The following is a 27,720-nucleotide window of genomic DNA, read 5'->3' as shown; positions in this document are numbered from 1 at the left end:
TGTCAATAAATCCCTTAAATTGAAATTGAATTGAGAGCAAGAGAGAGAGGGAGAGAGAGAGAGAGAGAGAGAGAGAGAGGGGGGAGAGAGAGAGAGAGAGAGGGAGGGAGAGAGAGAGAGAGAGAGAGAGAGAGAGAGAGAGAGAGAGAGAGAGAGAGAGAGAGAGATAACAAGAATGAAAGGCAGGACGAGAGGGAGGGAAGGAGCGAAACAAGCACAGCATGAGAAGTGATTGATTCTATTTGATGTACTGCTCCAGCTTCAGCACTGCTTGGCCCTCCCTCCGGGCAATTCAGCTGTGCTTCACTAAGAGCTTGCCTGCTCTGTGAGTGTGCGTGTGTGTATGAGTGTGCGTGTGTGTTTGCGCGAAGTGTGCATGCACGCGTGTGTGCACTCGTTCCTGTGTGTGCGAGCGCGTGCGTGTGTGTCGGGGAGACATTGTTCCTTGACGTCAGCACTCAGCCAAGCCTGCCGCTGTAGCTGCCGCTGCTCGCCTCTCAAACATGTCTTTGTTATTCCGTAGCTTCCGTCGGAGACCGGTGACTCGCAAAATACGGAACCGATAGCCTACTTACCAAAGATCTGCATGGCGCTCGGACTCTCTGTCGACGACTGAGAGCGGATGTGACATGTAAAATATAGGCTATCAACGATGTTGTTATTCAGAGATGACAATGATGACGAGGAGGAAAATAGTAGCCTAATGATAACAACAACAATAATTTGTTTATTTTATATGCAATTAAGACTATTTATAATATTCTCCTATTATTTCAATTATTATAATTATTATGATTATGCATATTGTGAATAGTGTTTATGTAGACATATTAGCTAGCCTATGTTATTATTATTATGTGAGTGTTGTTATTATTATTACAATATAGGCATATTTGTATTGATTTGTGTATTATCATTGTAATCATTATTACCATTTGTTATTATTAGGCTATTAGTATCATCATTTATATAATCAATATTAGTCCTAATATAGGCCTGCATCTATTAAATTGTTTAGCACGTTTTTGAGTGATTTGATTTCAACAGTTTATAAATATTTGAAAAATGTATTCAGTTGGTAATACATTACCTAACACACCTCCTCCACTAAGAATCGAAATCCAAACTGACCATGGCAAAAATGATTTCACTCTCGTCCGCTCAGGCGTTTCCAGCTTGTCCTATGGCCTTTCTGTAATGCAGGTCACTCCCGTAGTATTCCTAAATCGCTCCCACCACCGGAATCTGGGACACATTTTGTCAGCAGCCGCAAAGCATGGCTCCTTCTGTGGTAACTGAATAGCCAGTGTAATTTGACACTTCAACTTGCCGTGGCTCTCTACGGTAGTTGATTCAGTCACTCACACGCTAACGCTACGGTGATCGGTTTTTCTTGTATTTGTGAAGTGAAAAAGGACGCAGTGTAGGTCTACACGAAATTCGGGAAAACAAAGCGGATTTCTTCTCCTAGCCGAGCTAAAAGTAAGTTCCGTTCCGTGGTTGTTTCCGTATTGTAGGCTGTTCAATCACACCTCGCCGTGGGTTGGTTGCACAGACAGACATGGTTTTGTGTGTGGGCATTAACGTTACTGCCTTCGATGAGTTCGCTGCTCGCTGGCCATACTCAACCCCAGCGCCAACAATAGACTGACCCAGAAGCCAGAGAATCAGAACAGAACCAGCCGGTATACTTAAACTGGATAGGGTATTTTTTTTATTTTTACTATTGCGTCCGAGTCTAGAAATATATATTTTTAGCTAGGTCCGTGCACAGCGTGGATTTGTTGCTTGCGTGCGGTTAGTTGTGGTTTGTTCGGTTGCGTTTAGCCTACATTGAGACATTTAGAGACGGCTGTTTGATTGTTGGTAAACAAATGACGTTGATTAGTTTGCTGGGGTTAATCTTCCCTTAATCTGGGAATGTATGTCAGGTAACTAATAGGCTAGTTCAGCAAGCAAAACAAGGCTGGACTGAGTTGACTGCTTTCTAAAATAGCCTAGCCTACCTGTTGTAATAATAGCCTACCACAAATCCAAACTGCTTTGCTGTTTTGGCACGTTGTTAGTGTTACAATGTAACATTTGTATCTCCCGCTCTCAACATGTAAAATGTCTAGGCCTAGCTACTAGGCTATTATTTGTATGCCCGCGCCACGTAAATTATGCAGCACTGAACTGTTAAAATAGACTTTATATCTTGCATTGTATTTTCCAATCAGACTTGCAGAAAACCAATCGCTGGGCCGCTGTGCGTGCCACGGGCGGCGGCGTCTCTGGCGAGCCCTCCCCGATAAATTCCTCCGTCTGGATGTGAGGCCAGCCGGGGCAGCGGCGGGCGGACCTCCCGGTGGGTGGGAGGGAGAAAAGGAGGGAGCAGAACTGGCTTCTCTTTCATTACCCTCTCCACCCGGGCCATGATGGGAGAGACAGAGAGCAGCCAACTCGCAGAGGAAAAAAACTTGTAGACTGCACTGAATGAACGGGAGGGAGAGAGAGAGAATGCCCTTTTCCTCTCGTTAGTGAGGCATGGGAGTTGGGGGAAACACGAGTTGGAGCGGGTGCGGTAGTTCAGAGAGAGGCAGGGAGGGAGGAAAAGCTATGGATGTTGATTTCAGATGTTGTAAAGGGGCATGAAACTCCACTTCCAGAAAACCGTAATCCAACAGGTAATACATAGGCACATGGATGGGTTTTGTTTATGTTATCATAAAGGTAGTTTAATGTAGTCTACAATACACACCGTTTAAATGTGAACATGTGACCAGCTGCTTACACTGTCCTTAACATAACTGTAATGTTTTATGTTTATAATTGATTAATAGACACAGCTTGTAAGAATGTGTTAATAAAACATAATTGGAAACAGTGAACTTGACCTAGTCAGTGTAACTGTAAGTTAACAACACTTCTAAAGCCTCACACCATACACACACACTATCTCACTGTCAGTCAAGATAACAGGTGCAAGTTGTATGAGGGAAGCCCACCCATCCACCTTTTTTCACCTGTCAGCAGTCATGAAGCAAAGGAGACAAGGAAACGAAGCCAATCAATACAATTGGAATCAATGCTGTGTTTATGGACTGACAGTGTGGGTGAGTGGAGTGGTGGATTAAGGGAGACCATAGAGGAAACAAGGAAATTAATCCTATGCATATTGGATCTAGGCCGGAATGTGTATTATGATTCTGTTGCTATTCCACCCACAGCTTCCCTAGTCAGCCAAGATAAGCTGTATGAGGGAAGCCCATCCACCTATCGGCATTCATTAGGCAATGGATACAAGGAAATAAAGCAAGATGAAACCCTTTAAATACACTCCCATTGCTCCTCACTCAATCACAAACTCGTAGTAGTTCCATTCTTCTTCCATATTCTCTCTCTTCCCATTCCCCACCCACAGCCTCAGTCTAGAATTGAGCTAAGGTAACGCATTTAGAACCTACACCACACTAATCACTGCTGTGACAGCTTGACGTTTCACCTAACTGTTAGTGTTCTATTGTAGAGGGTTGTGAAATTGTTGGCTGGCGTTCACTCAGACTCGCTCACTAGACATGGATTCTCTGTCTGCTGGTGTCATGCCTTCGGCTCTTATACCACCCACTCCTGTCCGTCTGTCCCATAGCACAAGGAACCTTTGTTTCTGTCAGTCAGATTCTCTCTGTGTGGCGTGATTCTCTTGGTTGTTGAACATATCAGTTGTTTTTGTGAAATGCTTTAATTTGTATTTTCTTGAAATTTATGTCAGGGAAAATATCTTTAAGTGGAGAAATATGTCAATATTGCAGAGGAATATTAGGAAAATCTAAAACTGCATGGAGCTTTTACATTTGGACATATTGCATATCTGAAGTGTTCTATTTGAATTTGACTGCACCAGACTTCCTCAGTGTTCACACTATTGGATTTGTTATCTCTCTCTCCAAAAGGCTATTGATTAATTTGACTGCATGATAGCCTCCTGGTCGCAATTCCATTTGATTTGAATTACTATTGTGTAGCATTAGACCTTAATAGAAACTGGCACTCTAACTATATTTACCCAGCTAGGTTGAGAGAGCGAGCGAAAGATCAAACTACTATTTGGTTTTGTTTATAGGGTGTTACAATATTGTAAACAAGCACATATCAAGAGAGCGCAGACTGGTACTCTGACTCACTGTTACTGACTTCTATTCACACATCTGTGAGTGCTGCCCTGTGGGGCCTATCTATCCATTTTACCTCTGCCAACCAGCCTCAGACCAGTCTTCTGGGGGGGGGGGGGGGGGGGGGGGGGGGGGGGGGGGGGTCAGCCGGTAACACTCACTCGTCGTTTAATGAGAGCCTTTACTTCAGTAAGGTATTAGAACAGCATATAGCCCCTGTCTCGGTAAGTGCCTTTCCTTGAAAGAGGCAGAGGGGGAGAGAGAGAGAAGAGTGGTAGATACAGGTAGAGAAACAGAAAGTACATGTGAGTGAAAGAGCGAGAGAGAGACTGGAAAAAGAGAACTCACTGGCCTTACCCTGTCACTGGCTCATGCATGTTTGATTTGACGTTCGTTGGTACTTTGCGCAACGAGTGCAGGGAAGGGGATGTCACAATGGCCACGTCCTGTTCAGTTCCCTTCTGCAGTGCGTGTGTCTGAGCAGTGTGTGTGCATGCCTGTGTGTGTGTCTGGGCAGTGCTGGAGCAGGGGCCCTTGAATGATAAATGACACCCGGCTAGGAGGCTCCACGAGGAACAAGATGAGAGTTCAAGGAGAACACAATGTTCCCTACCACTGTCCGTCTGTCCATCCGTCCTCCATGCCTGCCTGTTTCCCTGCCTACCTGGCTGACTGGCTGGGCAGCTGACCTACTGATTGACTGGCTAACTGACTGACTGACTGGTTGACTGACTGGCTGCCTGCACTCAAGATTTCTCACCATCGCAAACAATTACCTTGACATTTTTACTGCTGATGAAATCTTCACTTGCTGTGTCTGTGGCAGTGAAGTGTGTGTCTGAGCAATCTGCACGCGAGTGTGTGTGTGTTAGTGCTGAGCGATTAGTGCTTTTTGAGGTCGGATCATTTGTGGTTTGATTATAAAAAAAAATATCTACATTTACGATTAAAAAATAATAATTTATACCTTAAATGCATTATGAAATTCCAAAGCCAAAAATAGTGATCATTCAATTGCAACCATTGCAAGTATTCCATTGTCTCTGTCAGGTCCACATAGAAAAATAGGAAATGACTATGAAATAATAAATTATTTTAGTTGTATATTACTTAGTTTTATTTAGTCATCATCTCATCTCTGCTCAGACAGTAGCAGCCAGAAAGACAACTGTCTAACGTTGTCTCTGTGCTCCCCATACTGTACTGTCTTTAGTCATCCTATTTAGCTAGGCCAGCCTGGCAAAGAATGCTGAAGAGCTGCCTGGCAATCATTTTATTAGTTTTTCAAAGTAGATAAGGCATACTTTCACAAACCGTCTCTATCCCTCTCTCTCATGTGGTCTGTGTGTATCTAACCTAACATAGCAGACGTAAAAGTGTATCCATCTCTGTCCAAGTAGGAAAAAAAAGACGCAGTGGATTATGGTCATTGTAGTTCAAGGAAAATAACAAATTCAACTTCATATTCATCGTCTCCAGCACCACACCAACAGCAACATATGTGAAAATGGCGCGTTTCTTTGTTTTGTAGTAAAAAAGATAGGTGAAGATAATTGTTTCCAATAACATCATCCATGTGCATTGTGTGATTTTTAACCAATTACAACAACACATAGAAACTTGTCTTTTTCACATGTTGATGTTGGGGTGGTGCTGGAGATGATGAATATGAAGTTGAACATTTTTTAAATTTCCCCTTTAATTACCACATTTCTGAACTGAACTAGGTTCAATATTTGCCTAGTGAAAACTACAACTCCCTTCAGCCCAGTGTGCCATATATTTCTTGACTTCATTTCGCTAGGAAATTTAATTATTTCTCTAGAGAAACGGCACGTTGGGCTCACAAAAAAACCCAGAACTAAATGGAATTCAAGTAATTGAACCGACGTCGGTCAATTAGTTGTTTAATAATGAAAAAAATCACAATGTCAGTTAATCGCTCAGCACTAGTGTGTGTTTGTCTTGTAAATCCTGTTTAAGACAAACACGTTGTCCTTATCCTTAGACTGTTTTCTTGTGAGTACAGTACAGTAGGGCTGCATCCCCCACGGAACCCTATTCCCTATATAGTGCATTACTTTGAAAGTCAAAAGTAGTGCGCTCTGTAGAGAATAGGGTGCCATTTAGGACACAAGCCTAGCTCATTAGTCTCTTCTGTTTCCATGCTGGGTTGGTGAGTTCACTGTCAGCTCTCTCCTCTGTGATCCGTCTAGGTTATATAGGTCTCTCATTTGATAATACAGCCTCTCTGACTGTATGGAAGTTAACTACAACCTCTGCCAAGTCTCTCTCATACCAGAGTAACAGTGTAATTGATTGTTTTTGTGAAGCCACCCACCTCTCATCACTACTATTTCAAATGCATTTTCTATTACCTCATCAGAATAATGATCTTCTATTCCTTTATAGGAAGTCTGGAGTCATGTCTTTATGTCTGTGAGTTTAATGTTACTATGTGTGTGGGATGGAGAGTGATGGTGTAGACTGCATGAAGAGGGTAGAATCACATCCAAAAAAAACAAACCGACCAAAACAAAACTGTACCGGCACAGACCTAAAAACAAAAGTACTATAATTTGATAGTAAAACACTTGCTGTTAGGAAACTTGAGTCCTCTAGGATACATACAGATGTGCCATCTTCAAATGATGCTACAGAGTTTTTTTTTTTTGTGTGAATTTTTCTCCTCAATTGTTGTAGTAGCTACTATCTTGTCTTATCGCTACAACTCTCGTACGGGCTCGGGAGAGACGAAGGTTGAAAGTCATGCGTCCTCCGATACACAACCAACCAAGCCGCGCTGCTTCTTAACACAGCGCACATCCAACCCGGAAGCCAGCCGCACCAATGCGCCGGAGGAAACATCGTGCACCTGGCCACCTTGATTAGCGTACACTGCGCCCAGCCCGCCACAGGAGTCGCTGGTGCGCGATGAGACAAGCCCTCCCTAACCCGGGCGACGCTAGGCCAATTGTGCTTCGCCCCACGGACCTCCCGGTCGCGGCCGGTTACGACAGAGCCTGGGCAACCTTCAGTGTTATGTCATAATTACGTAAAATTCTGGCAAATTACTGTTGCATATACACTGACTCTGCGTGCAATGAACGCAAGAGAAGTGACACAATTTCACCTGGTTAATATTGCCTGCTAAGAATATATACTTCTGTGTATTGATGTTAAGAAAGGCATTGATGTTTATGGTTAGGTACACGTTGGAGCAATGACGCAACGCATCGATTATATGCAACGCAGGAAAACGCGAGATAAACGAGTAATATCATCAACCATGTGTAGTTATAACTAGTGATTATGATTGATTGATTGTTTTTTTATAAGATAAGTTGCTAGCTAGCATTAAACTTACCTTGGCTTCTACTGCATTCGCGTAACAGGCAGGCTCCTCGTGGAGTGCAATGTAATCAGGTGGTTAGAGCGTTGGACTAGTTAACTGTAAGGTTGCAAGATTGAGTCCCCCGAGCTGACAAGGTAAAAAATCTGTCGTTCTGCCCCTGAACGAGGCAGTTAACCCACCGTTCCTAGTCCGTCATTGAAAACAAGAATGTGTTCTTAACTGACTTGCCTAGTTAAATCAAGATTAAATAAAGCTGTAAACAAAAAAAAAACATCGGTATGTTATGAAAACTTGAAATCGGCCCGAATTAATCGGCCATTCCGATTAATCGGTCGACCTCTAATTTACACACACGCGCATGCATTCATTCAAAAGTTTGGACACACCTACTCATTCAAGGGGTTTTCTTTATTTTTACTATTTGCTACATTGTAGAATAATAGTGAAGACATTAACAGTATGAAATAACACATATGGAATCATGTAGTAACCAAAAAAGTGTTTATCAAATCCAACATATATTTTATATTTGAGATTCTTCAAATTAGTCACCCTTTGCCTTGATGACAGCTTTGCACACTCTTGGTATTCTCTCAACCAGTTTCATGAGGAATGCTTTTCCAACAGTCTTGAAGGAGTTCCCACATATGTTGAGCATTTGCTGGCTGCTTTTCCTTCACACTGCGGTCCAACTTATCCCAAACCATCTCAATTGGTTTGAGTAGGTGTGTCCAAACTTTTGACTTGTGCTGTAGTTGTATGGCATGTTACGAATTCCAATGCGTACACTATGTTAAGAATTTGTAAGTTCTTAAAATCCCGGATTGTATCTTTAATTTGACTCTGCTTTTCACAGCAGGAAAATAATCCTGCACCAACAGGACATTTTAATTATTATGTGGATTCTAATTAATGGACATTTTTGTAGGGGTTGATACATTTTTCGTAAGGACAAATCAAGTCTGCCATTTTTAAGGGGAAATTACAAACTTTAGAAGCCATTTTATAAAAAATTGAATACACTACAATTTGCACTTCATGCTGCGGTGGAAAATTTGTTGCGACAACAGAGTGATCAAATTAAGATAGCAGATCTGTACTGTAATTCCTTGTTTTCTGACATTTGTACACAGTGAAACTAATTGAAGGTCAAATGTTAGATATTGGGGTGTTGTGTAATAGAGAAAATAAGAAAATAAAAACTGATGTGGATGGAGTATCAACATTTCCTGAGTATGGAATATTTGGGCAAGAGGTGAGGCAAGCACGTATTTACACTAATATACAGTTGTGTTTCTGTTTTTGTTGCACAATGTAAACATTTTAGTTGTGTTCCCACATGTCCCAATATCAAATTGGCGTGCCACTGCAAGCCCCACAGCGCTCTGTCTCTCCCTGCCTGCCGCCTCCTCCCAACCACTCATCCAGCAGCGAGTGTGTCCTTTAGAGAGAGAACGATAGAGTATGTGTGTGTGAGTTGTGTGTGTGCCCACTTGCTGCCCTCCCCTCATTGTGACTCTGGCAGTGTAAGCCAGGCTGTGTGTGTGTGTGTGTGTGCGTGCGTGCGTGCGTGGCTGTTTCCCAGGGTTCTAAGCCCTGCCGGTCCTTTCATACCCCTGCTGCCTGGGCAGCTCAGATAAAGAGACATATTAAAACCTCCCTCGCTGTGGAGAGAGAGAAAGACAGAGGTGAAAGAGGGGTAGAGGGGGCCAGAGGAAAAGCATATTTGTCTCATCCCATGACAGCTGTCGTGTACCTGTCTAATTAAAATAGTTATCACTTTGGTCATTCAGTGAAATGATATCACTCATCAGTATATCTAAACTACATAAATAAAACAATATCTACAATATATTTTTGATACTTAACCCTAAATCACCCCAATCGGAAATCATCTCCCCAGTTTATCAGCCAGTCGATGTGTTGTACCAGATACAATATTATTTTCCTCTCCCTTTGCAGTAGTTTTGGCTGATTTTCATGGGGCTACAGAGGTTAATCTGTTTGCCTTCCATTTGGGACTTAATTTATTCTACTGATCAACAACATTTGCATAGAAGTAGCTTATTTTATAAAAGTGCATGCTCTTTAACCATCATTCATGAAGCAGGAGGGGGTCGTCAGTTGGAGCACTATTCACGCAGAGTCAGTTTGCTGGGGCAATAAATTCACTGACACAAGATAATATTTGGGAGAGACGTGAGAGAGAGACCAATTATTTTTTTTAAGTGAATTAATAAAGTTTTGGTGGCAATTAGTTGTCTACCATTTTTAGGTGGAAATTACAAACTTTAGAAGCCATTTTATAAAAAATTGAATACACTACAATTTGCACTTCATGCTACAATTTGCACTTCATGCTACAATGTTTGTCATTGTTAGCATATTATCACAAAGTACTAGGGGTAGTGAATTGATGTTAGCTTAAGCTGTTAGCTAGCAAGGAAAGTTAGCCTGTAAAGCTGGAAGCTACCGCTATCTTCTTGCATTGTAACGTGTTCTAGCCTGTATGGACATTGTTTTGCAAACAGTAATTAACAGATTTAACATTTCTACATGTGGTGTCGCATTATTCAAGTGTGTTAACTTAAGTGGAGCATGAGAGGGGAGCTAACATGATGCAGCCCAGACTCCCAGTGCAGGCTAAGTGGAGCATGAGAGGGGAGCTAACATGATGCAGCCCAGACTCCCAGTGCAGGCTAAGGGGAGCATGAGAGGGGAGCTAACATGATGCAGCCCAAACCCCCAGTGCAGGCTAAGTGGACCATGAGAGGGGAGCTAACATGATGCAGCCCAGACTCCCAGTGCAGGCTAAGTGGAGCATGAGAGGGGAGCTAGCATGATGCAGCCCAGACTCCCAGTGCAGGCTAAGGGGAGCATGAGAGGGGAGCTAACATGATGCAGCCCAGACTCCCAGTGCAGGCTAAGGGGAGCAGGCACGGCATGCTCACTCCATAATAAGGGGGGACGTCTGCTGTGCTTAGACAGACTTGATCCGTGAGACACATTTGACAAGTACCAAAAGTAACAAGTTCTAGCACCAAACCGTTGTTCATGTTCTAGTATCGGAAAAATACAGACGTTTCCGTATATCGTGCAACACTAGCGTGCGTGCGTGCGTTGCGCAAATGTGTCCCCACCTTTGTTTGTTCCCGGAGACAAGCATTGATCCACTGCAGAGTACTTGCCAGGGCCCTGTCCACTGCAGTCCTTGCCAGGGCCCAGCTTGCAGCCTCCAAAACAATGTTTGTCATTGTCTTGCTGTGATTTATAATCATCTGTTGACAAACAACGGTACTCTCTCATTTTCTGTATGATTTAAAATGATTCAGAAGATGCTCAAATCCCCATTTCTCAGGAACATATGCCAGGTGTGTAAACTAACAACAAGAACAGACTATGTAAAGCTAGGCAGATTACTATTTATAAAAAAAAAAAAAAAAAATATATATATATATTGTATTTGGATTTATTAGTTTAACTTTTTACCCCATTTCTCCCCAATTTCGTGGTATCCACTTGGTAGATAGGACAAGACTATCGGCTGCAACTCCCGTACGGACTCAGGAGAGGCGTAGGTCGAGAGCCATGTGTCCTCCGAAACACAACCCAGCCATGCCGCACTGCTTTTTGACACACTGCTCGCTTAACCCGGAAGCCAGCCGCACCCATGTGTCGGAGGAAACACCTGTGCGCCTGGCGACCGAAGTCAGCTTGCAGGCACCCGGCCGGCCACAAAGAGTCGCTAGAGCACGATGGAACAAGGGAATCCTGGCCGGCCAAACCATCCCCCGACCTAGACGACGCAAATTGTGCGCCTCCTAATGGGTCTCCCTGTCACGGCCTTCTGCGACACAGCCTGAGATCGAACCCTGGGCTGTAGTGACGCGTCAAGCACTGCAATGCAGTGACATAGACTGCTGCACCACTCGGGAGGACCTAGGCAGATGACTTCTGAGATTACATCATTTCTTTTATAATACCTCATAATAGACATAACATGTAATGTTATTATAATGTGTTTCCCTAACAACTGTTCTCAGAGCCATTTCAACTTTATAGCTCCTAATAGATGAGGAAAAGCTGATCCCAGATCTGTGCATAGTGGGCTGGGTGGGATGGTAAACATCAGACACAGACAGGGAATAGGGCTAGCCTGTCTATGAACTGCACACACACACACACACACACACACACACACACACACACACACACACACACACACACACACACACACACACACACACACATATGATGTCATGTCGGAAGTACGTCTCCCTGATATATCTAATCAATATAACTGTATTTCATAAGAGGTGTGTGTGCGCGTGACATGTCTGTTAGTGTGTGTGTGGGGGGTTGGGGCGCTTCCTGTCCTTATTTTCTCTGGAATTCCTTTGTTTTTGGAAGACCGGAACAGAACAGGAAAAACTGAAATGTGTGTTTTGACTAAGGGCATGTTCTCCTTGAACACACACAAACACACACTGCTGTTTTTAAAAGCCAGGCACAGCCAAGGTGCTTTTCTCCTTTTAGCGTATAACCAAACCGTTCAGCAGGCAACAAAACAGATACATCTTCTTCCCTGTTAGCACTAGCTAGGCTGCCTTTAGGCTGCTAGTGTACTCATGTTGAAGCTGTCCTCAATACCTCAAAGTTAGACTTTGTCAGTTGAAAGACAGTGGCATACCTTCCCAATACTGTAGCCTAGATGAATAATGGAAACTACCTTAATTTCCTCACTCCTGCCTGTCTGTCCACAGTAAGTATGCATGTTGAACGTGGAACAGCATGTTTCCACTCCTGTTTAGTGAAGGAGGAAGCAGTGGTCACAATGTCCTGCTCAGCTGAGGGGTTCAAATGATATTTTACCTTGTAACACTTTATTGAATTATAACCGTTAATAAAGCCTTATAAGATATGTACAATGCATTATAATGCATGACACAGGCACTAAATACCTATAACTCATACACACACATTCGTTCCGATAAACTAAAAAGTAAACTGTTACAATTGGCAACTTGTCTTTTTCAACTCTCCATGCGACCACTGATGTTCCGCCACTTGTATTCTGTCACAAGTTCCTTATCAGGGGCAGACTGTCACTTTAACTAGACAACTCCCACGAAGGAAGTCTTTTCCCTCTTGTTTCCCACTTGTTTGAAGGGGTCTTGTGTTTGGAAAGAGAGGGAGCGAGAGAGGGAATTGAATAGGCTTCTTGCCTGCCTGCTTCTATTGAGCCAGGCCCATTCTTCAGCCAGCTCCTGAAACAGTCGGGAGGAGGGGAGGTATTTCCCTTTGCTGAGGAGGAGCAAGAGAAAGAAGAAAAGGTGGAGGAAGAGATGAGCGAGAGAAAGGGAGGGGGAAGATGAAGAGGAGGTGGTAGGGCAAAGGAATGCAGTAGAGGAAGGACTGGGAGGAGTAGGAATGACGGGCAACCTGTCAGGCTGTCAGTGGAAATCTGTTTGACGGGTCACTTTGTAAATCGTTATGAAGCCTTTCTATGAGCTGCTCTACATTTCCTTTGTACTGCGATGATGGTAATGTTGGTTGCTGGCCAGCCGGCGGTGAGATTATTATTAGCTATCTCTCCCCTCCCCTGTTCATAGAAGGGGGAGTAGAGTGAGTCAGTCAATGTTTGGACATGTGTTCTGCAGTTATGTTTTTGTGATTTTATCTTGCTTGTGTTGCTATCGACTCGATGCTCAATTTAGTCGTTTTCACTCACAAAATAATTGCTGATATTCTAAGTACCCACTTGATCTCTGTCACAAATGGAACCCTATTCCCTATATAGTGCACTACTTTTTACCAGGCCTTTTGGTCTTCCTTCTGTGTTTTGTGGTCAGCTGAGGTGAGATCCAGCAGTCAGTGCTTGAGAGGAGTGTCTCTAAACTCAGTGTCACTTTCTGGCCAAACAGGTTTCAGCTTGACGGCATCATGACGGAAAACATTAAATCCTACACAATGATAAGCCTGTATGGCATAGCGTGCTGTTGGATCAACATCATCCACTCCTCCCCCTTTCACTCACTCTCTCCCCTCTGTTCCTCACAGTCACTTGCTCTCTCACTGTTCTCTCTCATTTCTTTCTCTCGCTCTAGCTCTCTTCTTCCTCTCCCTTTGAAGATCCCTCTGTGACCCCTAGGAAAACCCTTTGTGGTTCCAGGTAGAACTATTTTGGGTTCCTTGTAGAATCCTTTCCACAGGGGGATCTACATGGAACTCAAAAGGGTTCTCCTATTGGGACAGCCGAAAAACCCTTTTGGAAAAGATAATTTTATTTTTTCTTCTTCCAAGTCTCACTCTCTAACTCTTCCTCTAAATAGATTTGTAATCTTCTATAGGGACTTGTCATCTGTCAGTCAACACAATATTGGTAGCCACCCCATTACCTTCTACTGGAACTATCAGCATGTATGAACCATTTGCGTTTTGTTTGCATTGTAACTTCATTCAAATGGCCAATAGTCACAGCACAAGCAAGCGATATTTGCTTGTTGTCTGTAAGCGGGAGTTGGTGTTATGTGTGGGAAGTCACACTGTCTGTCTGTCTGTCTGTCTAGCTGACTGACTGATTGACTGCCTTCCCGACGACTGATTGTGGCCTATCTCTGATAACTCCTGAAGGGTCTCTCTTTAGATCTACTGGTATATTAAACAGATGAACTGACAGTTTTACATCAAAACATTATCACAAAAAAAGATCTGCATTTGATCTAGGAAAAGGAGAAAAGCCCGTTTTGATTTGACAGTTATATACAGTGGGCCAGAGGCCATACCAGCGTTGTTACAAGGTGTGAAACATTTGAATAAAATAGGAAGAGTATTTAATTGACTTTTGGCATATTGCAGTACGAAGAGGTGAGTCTAGACAGCACCTCTCTGCCAATTCTGACACCTCACATAATCTTGTAATGTGGAAGTTCCCTTTTTATCAAAGCTTTATGAAACTACAGGCTAATGCGTTATATATATATACACACACACACACACACACACACACACACAGTGGCGATTTTACCATGTAAGTATTGGTGAGGCAAAATTAATCATGCCAGCAAAGCCACAACACTAAACAATACATTAATTGCACTATAACGGTGACAAACGGTGCCCACAAACTGTTACAAATACTGTAAAGCTGTCCCAACAGCAGAGCTTTGTTTTCAGCACCATGGAGTGAATCCTCACCACTGCTACACCTGGCTATCAGCGGAACCTCGTCTGGTAGCGAAACAGTTAATTCAGCCTCATTTACTGCCTTTAAAATACAGCTGATATGGCTGACTTGCTTAAAAAAATGTGTGTTTTTTTTATGACAATTGAGATGTGCAAGCTATTGCATAAGGGAATGATGAGCGGATAAGTGGCAATCCGTAATTTTGATTAAGACATTAATGAGCGAGCTAAGACAGACATTGCCGATATAACTATTTGTTCAGAACTTATGAAATGTACAGAAACAGAATTCAGAACATGGGCCGTTCTTACATGATTTTCTCCCTGTACACCAAGTCAGAACTGTAGGATAAATTAAGGGGGCATATAAGCAGACAATGAAAGTGCTTACAATATTCAAATGATGACATTTCTCCAAAACAGCCTATATGCTTAATGTGCAATACCAAGTCAGAACAGTAGGCTAAGGACTCCCGGGTGGCGAAGTGGATAAGGGCGCTGTACTGCAGCGCCAGCTGTGCCACCAGAGACTCTGGGTTCGCGCCCAGGCTCTGTCGTAACCGACTGGGTGGTCCGTGGGGCGACGCACAATTGGCCTAGTGTCGTCCGGGTTAGGGAGTGTTTGGCCGGTAGGGAAGTCCTTGTCTCATCGCGCACCAGCGACTCCTGAGGTGGGCTGGGCGCAGTGTGCGCTAACCAAGGTTGTCAGGTGCACGGTGTTCCTCCGACACATTGGTGCGGCTGGCTTCCGGGTTGGATGGCGCTGTGTTAAGAAGCAGTGCGGTTTGGTTGGGTGTATCGGAGGACGCATGACTTTCAACCTTCGTCTCTCCCGAGCCCGTACGGGAGTTGTAGCGATGAGACAAGATAGTAGCTACTAAAACAATTGGATACCACGAAATTGGGGAGAAAAAAAGGGGTAAAATACACAAAAAAAGAACAGTTTTGCTAGTAAGCAGGAATCAGGAGTATAGAATTATGGTCAGATTTGCCAAATGGAGGGCGACGGAGAGCTTTGTATGCGTCTCTGTGTGTGGAGTCCAGAGTTGTTTTCTCTCCTCTGGTTTCACATGTAACATGCTGATAGCAATATGGCAATATGGTAAAACTGATTTATGTTTCCCTGCAGTCCCCGGTCACAAGGAGTGTCGCCCCTGCGTGAGTATTTTCTTGTTTGCTTATGGCGGAATACAGCTCATTCAATAGCTCAAGACTTCCTTAGATATCATGCACCAGCGGTTATTTACAAAAATACATAGCCCGCCACCCCTTGCAAGCAGAATGGAAGACAGTGGGGGTTTATTCGATCGCCTATGAATTCTCAGAAGGCCCTTTGGCCCCTTTTTGTCCGCCTCCTCTTCACGCTTATCACAGGGATATGGGCCTGTTCCAGAGAAAGCAGTATATTGTTTGGGGCAGGCTTGTCAGACTCGTTAATGGACAAAAAGATTCTGCCAGTCCGTGGTGAGTAATCGCAGTTCTGATGTCGAAGTTATTTTCGGTCATAAGAGACAGTAGCGGCAACATTATGTACAAAATACGTTACAAAAAAATGCAAGTAAACAAAAAAAACTAACCACAATCGGTTGGGGACACGTAAAACATCTGCCTTCTCCGGCTCCATTATTGTCAAGGGATACTAACAGCTTATTACACAAAATACACTTATTATTACTTTTTTAGCTGCAGTATACATTTCTCCCTGGCATATTACATCATCTATGCAGCAGCATACAATACATTTTTGGACTCACCGTTGTGCTCTTCTCACTTGAACAGGAAGGAGGCGCGTCGGTTCTTCTTGTGTGCAAATTTTGTAATGAAGCTTTGTCATCCAAGTTTTGGCATTCTCTTGATTTATGGTGCTTTCAAGATAACCAGGAACTCAGGAAAAAAACAAGGTTGAATCATGACGTCAATGATCTACAGCAGTGGTTCTTAACCTTGTTGGAGGTACTGAACCCCACCAGTTTCATATGCGCATTCACCGAACCCTTCTTAATTGAAAAAAAAAATCAAATTCAAAACATAGGTATATATTTGACTGGTGCACAAAATGAACCGTGCATCAACATCACTGTGTTCAAAGAACAAAATCATCAAAACATTTTCACACAGATGATCATTTTCACACAAAAACAAAAACATAATAATGAATATTTACTGAAAATCAGTGTGACTTCTGCTGTTGCCTTTCAGAGACCAGTTCAGAAATGTGCGGCTTCACCTTGGCAAGTGCCACTCTCATGTCATTTTCGCAACAAAGTCTGTTCCTTTTCTTCGTTTTTATGTCCAGCATCCTCGAAAAGGATTGCTCGCAAAGATATGTTGTAACAAATGGTGTGAAAATCTCCAGAGCTTTCTTAGCAATAACAGGGTACGTCACCATTTGTTGACACCAAAACGTTGAAAGCGTTGTTGTTCTGAAGAGTTGCTGTTGAACCTGGCTCTGCTGAATTTCAATGATTTCATCGAGGTATTCATCATTGACATCTGTTGTCTCAACACTAAACGTGAACGGCTGTCTCACCCATGCTGGATATGACTCTCTTGTAGGGAAGTATCCGTCGAGAGAATTTGCAAGCTCATCTAAGTGCGTGGCAATTGCTTGCTTCAGTTCAGCGGGTACAGAAATGTCTCAGATTCCAGATAGATCTTCGATCTTACTTACACAGTCGTCCAGCAGGGGAAAGTTTGCGAAGTTATTGTTCTCTGTTCGTCGTTTCCATAACGGTAGCTTTTTTTGAAAAGCCTTCAGGTTTTCCTCCGCTTCGATGATGTTGACTCCACCGCCCTGCATCTTTTGACTGAGATGATTGAGCTGCGAAGATATCGGCCATGTACGCTAAAATGAGAATGAACTCAATGAATGAAGCAATCTGCATGACAATGTTGGTGCTCTTGCAAAAACAGGGCTAATTCCACACGCACGGCAAAAACACGATTCAGCACCTGTCCCCGGGATAACCACCTAACGTTAGAATGGTACAGAAGTACCTCGAATTCAGAGCCCATTTCTTTACACAGCTCACTGAAGATGCGATGCCGCAGAGCACTAGTTCGCACAGAGTTCACGCATTCCACTACAATTTTTAAAACTTCTGCCAGTTTTGGAGGCAAGGTTTTTGTTGCCAACGCATGCCTGTGCAGAATACAATGCGTAACAATGATGTGTGGTGCATCGGCTTTCACTAGCGTACCAAAACCAGAGTTTCTTCCCAGCATGACTGGAGCTCCGTCCGAACAAACTGCAGAAACCATATCCCACGAAAGATTGTTGTCTTTGAAGAAGTCATCCACAAGTTTCTTCACATCGGCTGCCTTAGTTGTTGTTGTAAGAGGCTTACAAAATAAAAATTATTCCTTTATCACGTCGTCTTTCACATAGCGCACGAATACAGCAAGCTGGCTTAGATTGGAAACGTCTGTGGTCTCGTCGAGTTGAAGGCTGAATTTTGCCGGGCTTGAAATCAGATCTGCAACTACTTGAGCCAAGATGTCTTTGCTCATGTCCTCTATTCTGTCGCTGATGGTGTCATTTGAAAGAGGAATTTGGGATAACTTCGGCCTCTTTTCCCAGCATGATATTCGCCATCTTCAACACAGCTGGTTTTAGAGTGTTTCACCAGTGGTGTGTGGTTTGCCCTGCTTTGCGATCAGGTAAGCAACTTCGTACGATGCTGTGAGGATCGGTTTGTTGATGGGTACAAAGCCGAGAACAGGCAAAGTAGCCTTTTCATCGAATCTGGCTCTCTTCACCTTGAATTCAGCGAGCGTTGTGTTCTTGTATTTTCCATCTCCATGCAGCTTAAGGAAGTGTTCTCTTAGTTTTGCCGGTGCTAGACTAGAATTGCTCAACTTGGCATTGCAAATCATGCAGTTAGGACACTGACTCCCATCACGTTCGGTTATACATGTGAATCCATATTGTACATATTCGTCCGACCACTTTCTTTTTTTGCTCGACATAGTAAGTATGAAGTGATTAAAATATTAAGAAAGAAATCACAAGACGTACCATCACGACAGTCACAAGTCGACTACTGAGCGCACCAAATTCCCTGCATCACAGATAGGCCAAGCGATGTAGCGTGATCACCTGCAGCCAATGATGGCCAAGCGGAGCGTGTCATCACGAATCATATGAGACGGATGTGTGTCTTGACCTCCGCCGAACCCCTGAGACTGACTCACCGAACCCCTGGGGTTCGATCGAACCCAGGTTAAGAACCACTGATCTACAGGTTGGAGCTCTAGAAAGAGGCCCGAGTTCCCGACTTGGAATTCCTAGTTGGATGACCGTTCAAAACATATTTTTCCAGTTGGAGCTTGTATTTTTTCTTTGAGTTCCCAGTTGTCTTGAACTCACTGAAGTCTGAGACTTCCCAGTTTTGAGTTTCCAGGTGTTTTGAACGTGGCAGAAGTTGGATTGACAGCATGGCCGACGTATTCAACCTTTTCTGGCCCGTGGAGTTGCGTGTGATTGTTTATCCTTTTAAGCTTGGAAAAGAGACCCTTAAACCCAGACTTGGACCACACACCGTCTCCACTGAATAGCAGGGGAAGCAAAATAGTGATGCTTACAATTAGCCACTGATTCCTTCCAAACCACTCATTGTTGAAGTTGCAATTTCCAACTTGTTGTGTAATGTTTATGTCCAATGGTCGATGAGCACCGATATGATTTATCTATAATTTTTCTTCATTTGACAAGGATAAAAAATTTGCTAGTAGATTGTCAACCTGATTCATGGTGATGACTGCTTCTCTAGCTTGCTAGCTAAGATTTTGAAAGTATGGTATTGACATGTCCGATCAAAGCTATGGTAGATCTAACGTGATTTGACGTAATTTTATCTGTGGCCAATGACCGTGAGCCTTCTTGGATGGGCACTTCTAATCTAAATATAATGCAGCCCCCAAGGGGGCTTGAACTCTACCTCTCCCTGTAGGTTTTTCAGTGACGTAGTGTCCCCATGGGTGACAGAATACTTAGCCAATTACGGCGCAACTATAGACGATTCCCAACCCCTACGCTCTGTATTTTCCACTAGCCGCCCTCCACAATAGATAGCACCGAGCTAGGCTGAAATGCAAAAATAACATGCAAAAAAAAGAAGTTTTCAGAATGAGTTTTTCCTTACAAAAGGGCTTATTAGACAGATATACTCCTCAGTTTAGTCATCTGGCTGTTGTCATACGATCCCGCAAGGGAAGAAGCCGGATGTGGAGGTCCTGGGCTGGCGTGGTTACACTTGGTGTGCTTTTGTGAGGCCGGTTGGACGTACTGCCAAATTCTCTAAAACAATGTTGGAGGCGACTTTTGGTAGAGAAATGAACATTCTCTGGCAACAGCTCCGTTGGACATTCCTGCTGTCAGCATGCCAATTGCAAGCTCTTTCAAAACATGAGACATCTGTGGCACGTTTCTATAATGTAATGTTTTTTGTGTGTCTATCTTTTGTGAGTCTTTCTCTACATGTTTACAACAAGCAATAGGAAGATCTCAGAACAGGGACATTGGGGAATAATATATTGTTCGGGATACATTTGTACTGTAGGGAAGCCGTCTCTGTAGTAATGTAATGTGCCTTTCATAACCACGTGAAACGTCAATTATTATGGAAATGCCGGAATGTGTATTTCTATGAAAGTGATGTTTAATGTAATAATGATGCAACTATGATGGTGATATGGATTACATTTATCCTCCTTAATATTAAGGCTATTCTCACTTCATGTTACACACATACACTCAACCATGCAAATTGGCTGGGTTATTATTTATTTCACACATTATAGTCTTAACCTTATCCAGACATCGTACACACTCGCACTAAATCACATCCACTATCACACATGTCAACCTACTCAGATCTACTACACACTTAATATCCTGACTCAATGTTCTAACATCTGTGGCATTGGCTCACAGGAAAACAGGCAAGGGATTAAAACAACTAAAAGCAAACAAAAAGAACATGAGTATAGCCAGTTATAATTGTATCTGCATAGCAGATTATAAGAAAAGGCGATCAGCTTTTAAGTGGCTAAAATGGACGGAATGTAACATATACGGTTTACAGGAAACTCACTCTACATCCTTAACCTGTGGAACCTCCCAGCAACAGCCAGTGAAAGTGCAGGGCGCCAAATTCAAAACAACAAAAATCTCATAATTAAAATTCCTCAAGCATACAAGTATTTTACACCATTTTAAAGATACAATTCTCGTTAATCCAGCCACAGTCTGATTTCAAAAAGGATTTTCAGCGAAAGCACCACAAACGATTGTTAGGTCACCACCAAGCCACAGAAAAACACAGCCATTTTTCCAGCCAAAGAGAGGAGTCACAAAAAGCAGAAATAGAGAGAATTAATCACTAACCTTTGATAATCTTCATCAGATGACACTCATAGGACTTCATGTTACACAATACATGTATGTTAATATTTATATAAAAAAATCTGAGTTTACATTGGCGCGTTACGTTCAGTAGTTCTAAAACACGCGGTGATTGTGCAGAGAGCCACATCAAATTACAGAAATACTCATAATAAACATTGATAAAGATACGGCTATTATACATGAAACTTTAGCTAAACTTCTCCTTAATGCAAGCGCTGTGTCAGATTTAAAAAAAACTTTACGGAGAAAGCAAACCATGCAATAATCTGAGTACAGCCTTTAGACAACAAAGCAGCCAAAAAGATACCTGCCATATTGGGTAGTCAACATTACTCAGAAATAGCATTTTAAATATTCACTTACCTTTGATCTTCATCAGAATGCACTCCCAGGAATCCCAGTTCCACCATAAATGTTTGATTTGTTCGATAATGTCCATCAGTTATGTCCAAATATCTTCTTTTGTTAGGGCGTTGGGTAAACAAATCCAAAAGCGCGTTCAGGACGCGCCGAACATCGGACGAAAAGTTCAAAAAAGTTCCGTTACAGCCCGTAGAAACATGCCAAACTAAGTATGGAACCAATCTTTAGGATGTTTTTAACATAAAACTTCATTAATGTTCCAACCGGACAATTCCTTTGTCTGTACAAATGAAGTGGAACGTAGCTACCTTTCACGTGAGCGCGCCAGACCGAGGCTGTGGCACTCTGCCAGACCACTCACTCAAAGAGCCCTCATGAGCTCATCCATTATTGTTTGGGGTACCTTCAAATGTACCTTCATAGGTCATTCAATTCAATATTCATCAGTTCAAAAAAGCTGTTTATGTCTAAAGTGAAGACAAATGAAATACAGATACAAAACAAGTTAGAGGAAAAACAAAAAGAACCGGAGGAACATATTCAAGAACAATCTAATGTAATATATTACAAAAATAACCACACTGGATGGAATATGGAGAAAAAATGTACCAAATTCTTCCTTAATTTCCAACACGGGAACGCTACTCAAAAAGTTTGCAGAAACTCGTTGCTCAAGACTGAAGAATCCATGATTCACTGAATTATATTTCAAAAGAGGAAGCTAAATATTTTAAGCAGATGTTTTTTTTGTTTGTTATCTCATCCTCTGAATGAGTTTGCAAATGCACAAAACTTTCAGTGCAAAGGCCAAATCAGAATAACTTTTTGAGGTTATTAAATCCTTTCAGTTTGGGAAAAACCCCAGGGCTTGATGGCATTTTTTATATACTCAAAGCTCCATTATTAGCTTGTTAAAAGTACTCCTATAGAAATGAGTCTGTCCGGTAATCAGCAGGAAGGTCTGATTTTCATTATTATTATGTGGATATATTGAAGCAACATCTCAAGATGTTAAAGCTTGGTCGCAAATGGGTCTTCCAAATGGACAATGACCCCAAGCATACTTCCAAAGTTGTGGCAAAATGGCTTAAGGACAACAAAGTCAAGGTATTGGAGCTTCCATCACAAAACCCTGACCTCAATCCTGTAGATAATTTGTGGGCAGAACTGAAAAAGCGCGTGCGAGCAAGGAGGCCGACTAACCTGACTCTGTCAGGAGGAATGTGCCAAAATTCACACAACTTATTGTGGGAAGCTTGTGGAAGGCTATTTGAAACATTTAACCCAAGTTAAACAATTTAAAGGCAATGCTTCCAAATATTAATTGTAAACTTCTGACCCACTGGGAATGTGATGAAAGAAATAAAAGCTGAAATAAATCATTCTCTCTACTGTTATTCTGACATTTGACATTCTTAAAATAAAGTGGGGATCCTAACTGTCCTAAAACAGGGAATTTTTACTAGGATTAAATGTCAGGAATTGTAAAACTGAGTTTAAAGGTATTTGGCTAAGGTGTATGTAAACTTCCGACTTCAACTGTTTGAAAAATATGTTTGAAAAGGGTGTATTGTTTTTAAATTATATTGGAATGGTGGAGTTATGTCTTTCATGGAGTTATTGGAATTGTTTGGGAAGGTCTTGCTCAATCCAGGATCACAACCAATTGATTACAGCATTACCCCAAAAATGGAGGAGGCAGGTGGCAGCGGGAGGAGGTAGGTAACTGGTCTGTTTGCCCAATATAAAGGATCAAACTGGGAACAAAAGTAGCATAAATAGGAAAGTATACCAGTTTCATTTGAGGACCAGGATGTTGACAGCTGTGCCGTAAAGATTTCAAAATATTTAGGAGGAGATATTTGATGTACCGATTCCAAGGCACAGGGTGTATGAGTTGATACAGTGGGGAGAACAAGTATTTGATACACTGACGATTTTGCAGGTTTTCCTACTTACAAAGCATGTAGAGGTCTGTAATTTTTTATCATAGGTACGCTTCGACTGTGAGAGACGGAATCTAAAATAAAAATCCAGAAAATCACATTATGATTTTTAAGTAATTAATTTGTATTTTATTGCATGACATAAGTATTTGATACATCAGAAAAGCAGAACTTAATATTTGGTACAGAAACCTTTGTTTGCAATTACAGAGATCATACGTTTCCTGTAGTTCTTGACCAGGTTTGCACACACTGCAGCAGGGATTTTGGCCCACTCCTCCATACAGACCTTCTCCAGATCCAGATCCTTCAGGTTTCGGGGCTGTCGCTGGGTTATCTACTGGGTTTAGGTCTGGAGACTGGCTAGGCCACTCCAGGACCTTGAGATGCTTCTTACAGAGCCACTCCTTAGTTGCCCTGGCTGTGTGTTTCGGGTCGTTGTCATGCTGGAAGACCCAACCACAACCCATCTTCAATGCTCTTACTGAGGGAAGGAAGTTGTTGGCCAAGATCTTGCGATACATGGCCCCATCCATCCTCCCCTCAATACGGTGCAGTCGTCCTGTCCCCTTTGCAGAAAAGCATCCCCAAAGAATGACGTTTCCACCTCCATGCTTCACGGTTGGGATGACGTTCTTGGGGTTGTACTCATCCTTCTTCTTCCTCTAAACACAGCGAGTGGAGTTTAGACCAAAAAGCTCTATTTTTGTCTCATCAGACCACATGCTCTTCTCCCATTCCTCCTCTGGATCATCCAGATGGTCATTGGCAAACTTCAGACGGGCCTGGACATGCGTTGGCTTCAGCAGGGGGACCTTGCGTGCGCTGCAGGATTTTAATCCATGACGGCGTAGGGTGTTACTAATGGTTTTCTTTGAGACTGTGGTCCCAGCTCTCTTCAGGTCATTGACCAGATCCTGCCGTGTAATTCTGGGCTGATCCCTCACCTTCCTCATGATCATTGATGCCCCACGAGGTAAGATCTTGCATGGAGCCCCAGACCGAGGGTGATTGACCGTCATCTTGACCTTCTTCCATTTTCTAATAATTGCGCCAACAGTTGTTGCCTTCTCACCAAGCTGCTTGCCTATTGTCCTGTAGCCCATCCCAGCCGTGTGCAGGTCTACAATTTTATCGCTGATGTCCTTACACAGCTCTCTGGTCTTAGCCATTGTGGAGAGGTTGGAGTCTGTTTGAGTGTGTGTACAGGTGTCTTTTATACAGGTAACGAGTTCAAACAGGTGCAGTTAATACAGGTAAACTAACAGGTCTGTGAGAGCCAGAATTGTTTCTGTTTGGTAGGTAATCAAATACTTATGTCATGCAATAAAATGCAAATTAATTACTTAAAAATCATACAATGTGATTTTCTGAATTTTTGTTTTAGATTCCGTCTCTCACAGTTGAAATGTACCTATGATAAAAATGACAGACCTCTACATGCTTTGTAAGTAGGAAAACCTGCAAAATTGGGAGTGTATCAAATACTTGTTCTCCCCACTGTATATAAAATGATTCACGATTCAAGACTTTGTGACATTCAGCTAAAATGATTGTACAGAATCCTTGCCACCAACAAATGTTGAATTTTTGGGGTATTTTTGGGGCATCACAGCTCTGTATATTTTGTTGTGAGTATACTGAATCAATAAACTATTTGTTCTGGTATTGCCCTCGGGTAGCCTGTTTCTGGTCTCCGGTTTAGGAATAACTGAAAAAGCATAACATTAATCTAAAATTAAAATAGCATTGTTGGGAGATCTAGAGATACCTGGTCAGTAAAAGTATTTATCTTTAACTCCCAATCTGTGGATTCGATTAGATACAGTACCTTCTGAAAGTATTCAGATCCCCTGACTTTTTCCACATTTTGTTAGGTTATAGCTTTATTCTAAAATGGATTAAATATATTTTTTTTTGCCAATACCTCATAATGACAAAGCAAAAAAAAGTTCATACATGCTAATGACAAGTTATTAAGGGTTATCAATGATACAGGTAAGTTGCTGTTGTGTAATCCAGTGCCATACTTAGGAATCTTTAAGAATAGTTAAGTTCACCCTCATGAAAATGTATACATGCATGGCATATATTATTCTATTATTATTAGTTCCCAGGCCTGAGTGTAAAAAACACTACGAACACCTGCTCTTTCCATGACATGGACTGACCAGGTGAATCCAGGTGAAAGCTATGATCCCTTATTGATGTCACGTGTTACATACACTTCAATCAGTGTAGATGAAGGGGAGGAGACAGGTTAAAGAAGGATTTTTAAGCCTTGAGACATGGATTGTGTATGAGTGTGTACCATTCAGAGGGAGAATGGGCAAGACGATGTACAAAGTGCCTTTGAATGGTGTATGTTAGTAGGTGCCAGGCGCACCGGTTTGTATTAAGAACTGCAACGCTGCTGGGTTTTTCCACCCTCAACAATTTCCTGTGTGCATCAAGAATGGTCCACCACCCAAAGGACATCCAGCCAACTTGACACACCTGTGGGAAGCATTGGAGTCAACATGGGCCAGCATCTCTGTGAAATGCCTTCAAGACCTTGTAGAGTCCATGCCCTGACGAATTATGGCTGTTCTGAGGGCAAAAGGGGGAGGGGGTGCCACTCAATATCAGGAAGGCGTACCTAATGTTTGGTATGCTCAGTGTATGTTTTCAGTGTGGATGCAAGGCGTCACTGGTAGTTGATTAGTACGCCTCACCTCCGTTGACCAATGAGCCATTCACGGTCACTGAACACTCTACGAACATTCACGCTATAGGTGCATCTGAAATGGCACCCTATTCCCTAAAGAGTGCACTACTTTTGACCAGGACCCATAAGGGTATAGGGATTATGGTGCAATTTGTCACACACCGTATAGCTCTGTTCTCGTTTCATTAGATAATATGTATTGAACAAATATTAGGCTAGGCTTGATGTGTACATTCATTTCCACAGCTTGTACTGCCAGTGTATACACTGTATACAGTGTGTCATAACAAGTGACTCTTTCACAGCCCATCTTGTGCGTGTTTGACGCCCATTCACATCAGGTTAATGATTGTTTGTGGGGTTGTCATTGTCTTTGCGACACTTGTGTCACCCTCCCTCCTTTTCAAATACAAACACTGGAAAACTATTCAACGCAAGTTTCTTGTCAGATCTGTTTGTACTGTAGCCTATTTGGTCTACATTTCTTCATTTTATTTTCTGTCAACATCCTGAGCAAGCTGATGTTTTGTTCTGTCTTTTCAGACAGTCTGTACAGTATCCAGGAGTGTCAGGTCTACCGTTCCTCTACCCAGAGTTCTGTCTCCCTGTCTCTCCCTGTCTCCCTGTCTCCCTGTCTCCCTGTCTCCCTGTCTCTCTGTCTCTCTCGCTCTCTCTCTCTCTCTCTCTCTCTATCTCTGTGTGTGTGTGTGTGTCCTTATTTTCTGGGCCCATGTGGCTGAAACCCAGCAGGCTGGAAAATCGGTTTTATACAGATGACAGGCAAGGTCGGAGGGAGAGACAGGGAGATGCAGAGAGGAGGGCTGAAAGAGAGAAAATGAGAGGGTGAGAGACTGAACCAGAGAAACAACTTGTTCTTTACCCCTTCTTCCCTCACTGCCACTGCAGCCTTCCCTCTTTCTGTCCATGCTGCCATCCGTCACTTGACTGAGGTTAAATTCAAATCAAATCCAGCCAACACACAGATTACTGGCACAGGGAAAGCTGTCGAAACCATCTTGACCAGGGAAGGCTGTCGAAACCATCTTGACCAGGGAAGGCTGTCAGGCCACTTTGACCAGGGAAGGCTGTCAGGCCACTTTGACCAGGGAAGGCTGGCGAAACCATCTTGACCAGGGAAGGCAGTCAGGCCACTTTGACCAGGGATGGCGGTCAGGCCACTTTGACCGGGAAAGGCTGTCAGGCCACTTTGACCAGGGAAGGCTGTCAGGCCACTTTGACCAGGGAAGGCTGTCAGGCCACTTTGACCAGGGAAGGCTGCCAGGCCACTTTGACCAGGGAAGGCTGCCAGGCCACTTTGACCAGGGAAGGCTGTCAGGCCACTTTGACCAGGGAAGGCTGCCAGGCCACTTTAACCAGGGAAGGCTGTCAGGCCACTTTGACCAGGGAAGGCTGTCAGGCCACTTTGACGGGTGATTAGTATTACTCTAGCATTCCTCATATCACTCAGTCAGCCATCCAGTCATATCACTCAGTCAGCCAGCCAGTCATATCACTCAGCCAGCCAGCCAGTCATATCACTCAGCCAGCCAGCCAGTCATATCACTCAGCCAGCCAGCCAGTCATATCACTCAGCCAGCCAGCCA

At 42.9% G+C, this 27,720-nt stretch overlaps 1 protein-coding gene across 7 annotated transcripts in view; it reads left to right on the top strand.

Annotated features, from left to right (window-relative positions):
- The first annotated feature begins 1,186 nt into the window (after positions 1-1,186).
- The window catches only part of LOC110532756 (zinc finger MIZ domain-containing protein 1), a 273,627-nt gene continuing 247,093 nt past the window's right edge, over positions 1,187-27,720 (top strand). For 4 of the 7 annotated variants that reach the window (XM_036986829.1, XM_036986812.1, XM_036986826.1 and 1 more), the window contains exon 1: positions 1,187-1,482. The gene's annotated coding sequence lies outside the window, so the exon portion shown is untranslated. The remainder of the gene's footprint in view (positions 1,483-27,720) is intronic. The other 3 variants (XM_036986832.1, XM_036986831.1, XM_036986835.1) reach the window with 3 other exon arrangements.

Source organism: Oncorhynchus mykiss, chromosome 1 (assembly GCF_013265735.2).
Source record: "Oncorhynchus mykiss isolate Arlee chromosome 1, USDA_OmykA_1.1, whole genome shotgun sequence".
Taxonomy (NCBI): domain Eukaryota; kingdom Metazoa; phylum Chordata; class Actinopteri; order Salmoniformes; family Salmonidae; genus Oncorhynchus; species Oncorhynchus mykiss.
The sequence above is the reverse complement of the archived record's forward strand: the minus strand, read 5'-3'. Positions and strand labels throughout refer to the sequence as shown.